General features: G+C 41.7%; 1 non-coding gene across 1 annotated transcript; it reads right to left on the bottom strand.

The window, feature by feature from the left end:
- Window positions 1-355: 355 nt before the first annotated feature.
- Window positions 356-463, bottom strand: LOC112761380 (small nucleolar RNA R71). Its single transcript, XR_003181777.1, has one exon. It is a non-coding gene; the product is annotated as a small nucleolar RNA R71 (small nucleolar RNA).
- Between the last annotated feature and the right edge of the window lie 5,445 nt (window positions 464-5,908).

Genomic DNA, 5,908 nt, shown 5'->3' with positions numbered 1-5,908 from the left:
TGACTTTACTGCACCTAATTCCAATTTACATGGAAGGAGCATCTCCATTCCTACCATTGGAGCAAACAACTTTGAGCTGAAACCTCAGCTAGTTTCTCTGATGCAGCAGAACTGCAAGTTCCATGGACTTCCATCTGAAGATCCTTTTCAGTTCTTAACTGAATTCTTGCAGATCTGTGATACTGTTAAGACTAATGGAGTAGATCCTGAAGTCTACAGGCTCATGCTTTTCCCTTTTGCTGTAAGAGACAGAGCTAGAATATGGTTGGACTCTCAACCAAAAGACAGCCTGAACTCTTGGGATAAGCTGGTCACGGCTTTCTTAGCCAAGTTCTTTCCTCCTCAAAAGCTGAGCAAGCTTAGAGCTTATGTTCAAACCTTCAGACAGAAAGAAGGTGAATCCCTCTATGAAGCTTGGGAAAGATACAAACAGTTAACCAAAAAGTGTCCTTCTGACATGCTTTCAGAATGGACCATCCTGGATATATTCTATGATGGTTTATCTGAGCTGTCAAAGATGTCATTGGATACTTCTGCAGGTGGATCCATTCACCTAAAGAAAACGCCTGCAGAAGCTCAGGAACTCATTGACATGGTTGCTAATAACCAGTTCATGTACACTTCTGAGAGGAATCCTGTGAGTAATGGGACGCCTATGAAGAAGGGAGTTCTTGAAATTGATACTCTGAATGCCATATTGGCTCAGAACAAAATATTGACTCAGCAAGTCAATATGATTTCTCAGAGTCTGAATAGAATGCAAGCTGCATCCAACAGTACTCAAGAGGCTTCTCCTGAAGATGAAGCTTATGATCCTGAGAACCCTGCAATAGCAGAGGTAAATTACATGGGTGAACCTTATGAAAACACCTATAATCCATCATGGAGAAATCACCCAAATCTCTCATGGAAGAATCAAAAGCCTCAACAAGGCTTTAATAATGGTGGAAGAAATAGGTTTAACAATAGTAGACCTTTTCCATCATCCACTCAGCAATAGACAGAGAACTCTGAACAAAATACCTCTAATTTAGCAAACTTAGTCTCTGATCTATCTAAGGCCACTGTGAGTTTCATGAATGAAACAAGGTCTTCCATTAGAAATTTGGAAGCACAAGTGGGCCAGCTGAGTAAAAGGATCACTGAAATCCCTCCTAGTACTCTCCCAAGCAATACAGAAGAGAATCCAAAAGGAGAGTGCATGGCCATTGAATTAATTACCATGGCCGAACCCACAAGAGAGGAGAAGGACGTGAATCCCAAGGAGGAAGACCTCCTGGGACGTCTAGTGATCAATAAGGAGCTTCCCTCTGAGGAACTTAAGAAATCGGAGGCTCAACTAAAGACCATAGAGATTCCATTAAACCTCCTTATGCCCTTCATGAGCTCTGATGAGTATTCCTCTTCTGAAGAGAATGAGGATGTTACTAAAGAGCAAACTGCCAAGTTTCTTGGTGCAATCATGAAGCTGAATACCAAATTATTTGGTATTGAAACTTGGGAAGATGAACCTCCCTTGTTCATCAATGAACTAAGTGATCTGGATCAACTGACATTGCCTCAGAAGAGACAGGATCCTGGAAAGTTCATAATACCTTGTACCATAGCCACCATGATCTTTAAGGCTCTGTGTGACCTTGGTTCAGGAATAAACCTCATGCCCCTCTCTGTAATAGAGAAACTGGGAATCTATGGGGTGCAAGCTGCTAAAATCTCATTAGAGATGGCAGACAATTCAAGAAAATAGGCTTATGGACAAGTAGAGGACGTGTTAGTAAAGGTTGAAGGCCTTTACATCCCTGCTGATTTCATAGTCCTGGATACTGGAAAGGAAGAGGATGAATCCATCATCCTAGGAAGACCTTTCCTAGCCACAGCAAGAGCTGTGATTGATGTGGACAGAGGAGAATTGATCCTTCAAGTAAATGAGGACAACCTTGTGTTTACAACTCAAGGGTCTCTCTCTGCATCCATGGAGAGGAAGCAGAAAAAGCTTCTCTCAAAGCAGAGTCAACTAAAGCCCCCACAGTCAAACTATAAGTTTGGTGTTGGGAGGCCACAACCAAACTCTAAGTTTGGTGTCAAACCCCCATATCCAAACTCTAAGTTTGGTGTTGGGAGGTCTCAACAAAGCTCTGCACATCTGTGAGGCTCCATGAGAGCCCGCTGTCAAGCTATTGACATTAAAGAAGCGCTTGTTGGGAGGCAACCCAATTTTTATTTATCTAACTATATTTTTCTTAGTTATATGTCTTTATAGGTTCATGATCATGTGGAGTCACAAAATAAAAAAAAAAATTTGAAAACGGAATCAAAAACAGCAAAAGAAAAATCACACCCTGGAGGAAGCACCTGCCTGGCGTTCAACGCCAGAACAGAGCATGGTTCTGGTGCTGAACGCCCAAAATGGGCAGTATCTGGGCGCTGAACGCCCAAAATGGGCAGCATCTGGGCGCTGAATGCCAGAATTGCACCCTGGAGAAGAGCTGGCGCTGAACGCCCAGAACAAGCATGGTTCTGGCGTTCAACGCCAGAAATGGGCAATAAATGGGCGTTGAACGCCCAAAATGGGCACCAACCTGGCGCTGAACGCCCAGAGTTGTGTGCAAGGGCATTTTACATGCCTAATTTGGTGCAAGGTTGTAAATCCTTGAACACCTTAGGATCTGTGGACCCCACAGGATCATCTCAGGATCTGTGGACCCCACAGAATCCCCACCTACCTCCACTCACTTCTTCTCACCCCTCTTTCACAAAATCCCATAAACACTCTTCCCCAAAACCCTTCACCAATCACCTCAATCTCTCTTTCCCATCACCTCTTCACCACTCACATCCATCCACTCTTCCCCATAAACCTACCTCATAAACTCCACCTACCTTCAAAATTCAAAATCAATTTCCCACCCAAACCCACCCTAAATGGCCGAACCTTCACCCACCTCCCATCCCTATATATAACCCTCCATTCTTCCTCATTTTCACACAACACAACCCTCTCTTCTCTTCTTGGCCGAAACACAACCCCCTCTCCCTCTCCTCCATTTCTTCTTCTTCTTCATCTATTCTTTCTTCTCTTGCTCGAGGGCGAGCAAAATTCTAAGTTTGGTGTGGTAAAAGCATAAGCTTTTGTTTTTCCATTACCATTGATGGCACCTAAGACCGGAAAATCCTCTAGAAAAGGAAAAGGGAAGACAAAAGCTTCCACCTCCGAGTCATGGGAGATGGAAAGGTTCATCTCCAACGCCCATCAAGACCACTTCTATGATGTTGTGGCCAAGAAGAAGGTGATCCCTGAGGTCCCTTTCAAACTCAAAAGAAATGAGTATCCAGAGATCCGACATGAAATTCAAAGAAGAGGTTGGGAAGTTCTAACAAATCCCATCCAACAAGTCGGCATCCTAATGGTTCAAGAGTTCTATGCCAATGCATGGATCACCAAGAACCATGATCAAAGTAAGAACCCGGATCCAAAGAACTATGTTACAATGGTTCGGGGGAAATACTTAGATTTTAGTCCGGAGAATGTAAGGTTGGCGTTCAACTTGCCAAACATGGAAGAGAACGCACGCCCCTACACAAGGAGAGTCAACTTTGATCAAAGGTTGGACCAAGTCCTTATGGACATATGTGTGGAAGGAGCTCAATGGAAGATTGACTCCAAAGGCAAGCTGGTTCAACTAAGAAGATTGGACCTCAAGCCTGTGGCTAGAGGATGGTTGGAATTCATCCAATGCTCCATCATCCCCACTAGCAACCGATCTGAAGTTACTGTGGATCGGGCCATCATGATTCATAGCATCATGATTGGAAAGGAAATAGAAGTTCATGAAGTCATCTCTAATGAACTCTACAAAATAGCCGAAAAGTCATCCCCCATGGCAAGGCTAGCTTTTCCTCATCTTATTTTCCATCTATGTTACTCAGCTGGAGCTTTCATAGAAGAAGACATTCCCATTAAGGAAGAGAAGCCCATCACTAAGAAAAATATGGAGCAAGCAAGAGAGCCCATTCATGGAGCTCAAGAGGCGTATGAAGCTCATCACCATGAGATCCCGGAGATGCCTCAAATGCATTTTCCTCCACAAAACTATTGGGAGCAAATCAATACCTCCCTAGGAGAATTAAGTTCTAACATGGGACAATTAAGGGTGGAACATCAAGAGCACTCCATCATCCTTCATGAAATTAGAGAAGATCAAAAAGCAATGAGGGAGGAGCAACAAAGACAAGGAAGAGACATAGAAGAGCTCAAGGACATCATTGGTTCCTCAAGAAGGAAACGCCACCATCACTAAGGTGGATTCATTCCTTGTTCTTATTTCTTCTGTTTTTCGTTTTCTATGTTATGTGCTTATCTATGTTTGTGTCTTCATTACATGATCATTAGTAGTTAGTAACTATGTCTTAAGGTTATGAATGTCCTATGAATCCATCACCTCTCTTAAATAAAAAAAATGTTTTAATTCAAAAGAACAAGAAGTACCTGAGTTTTGAATTTATCCTTGAACTTAGCTTAATTATATTGATGTGGTGACAATGCTTCTTATTTTCTGAATGTATGCTTGAACAGTGCATATGTCTTTTGAAGTTGTTGTTTAAGAATGTTAAATATGTTGGCTCTTGAAAGAATGATGACTAGGAGACATGTTATTTGATAATCTAAAAAATCATAAAAATGACTCTTGAAGCAAGAAAAAGCAGCAAAGAACAAAGCTTGCAGAAAAAAAAATAGGCGAAAAAAAAATAGAAAGAAAGAAAAAGAAAAAGCAAGCAGAAAAAGCCAAAAGCTCTTAAAACCAAGAGGCAAGAGCAAAAAGTCAATAACCCTCAAAACCAAAAGGCAAGGGTAAATAAAAAGGATCCCAAGGCTTTGAGCATCAGTGGATAGGAGGGCCTAAAAGAATAAAATCCTGGTCTAAGCGGCTAAACCGAGATGTCCCTAACCATGTGCTTGTGGCGTGTAGGTGTCAAGTGAAAACTTGAGACTGAGCGGTTAAAGTCAAGGTCCAAAGCAAGAAAAGAGTGTGCTTAAGAACCCTGGACACCTCCAATTGGGGACTTTAGCAAAGCTGAGTCACAATCTGAAAAGGTTCACCCAATTATGTGTCTGTGGCATTTATGTATCCGGTGGTAATACTGGAAAACAAAGTGCTTAGGGCCACGGCCAAGACTCATAAAATAGCTGTGTTCAAAAATCATCATACTGAACTAGGAGAATCAATAACACTATCTGAACTCTGAGTTCCTATAGATGCCAATCATTCTGAACCTCAATGGATAGAGTGAGATGCCAAAACTATTCAAGAGGCAAAAAGCTACAAGTCCCGCTCATTTAATTGGAGCTATGTTTCTTTGATAGTTTGGAATTCATAGTATATTCTCTTCTTTTTATCCTATTTGATTTTCAGTTGCTTGGGGACAAGCAACAATTTAAGTTTGGTGTTGTGATGAGCGGATAATTTATACGCTTTTTGGCATTGTTTTTAGTATGTTTTTAGTAGGATCTAGTTACTTTTAGGGATGTTTTCATTAGTTTTTATGATAAATTCACATTTCTGGACTTTACTATGAGTTTGTGTATTTTTCTATGATTTCAGGTATTTTCTGGCTGAAATTGAGGGACTTGAGCAAAAATCAGATTCAGAGGTTGAAGAAGGACTGCTGAGGCTGTTGGATTCTGACCTCCCTGCACTCAAAATGGATTTTCTGGAGCTACAGAACTCAAAATGGCGCGATTTCAATTGCGTTGGAAAGTAGACATCCAGGGCTTTCCAACAATATATAATAGTTCATACTTTGCCTAAGTTTAGATGACGCAAACTGGCGTTCAACGCCAGCTCTCTGCCCAATTCTGGCATCCAGCGCCAGAAACAAGTTGCAAAGTGGAGTTCAACGCCTAAACTGG

The sequence above is a fragment of the Arachis hypogaea genome, chromosome 16 (assembly GCF_003086295.3).
Source record: "Arachis hypogaea cultivar Tifrunner chromosome 16, arahy.Tifrunner.gnm2.J5K5, whole genome shotgun sequence".
Taxonomy (NCBI): Eukaryota; Viridiplantae; Streptophyta; class Magnoliopsida; order Fabales; family Fabaceae; genus Arachis; species Arachis hypogaea.
Note: the sequence above shows the minus strand (reverse complement) of the source record. Positions and strands in the feature narration are given on the sequence as shown.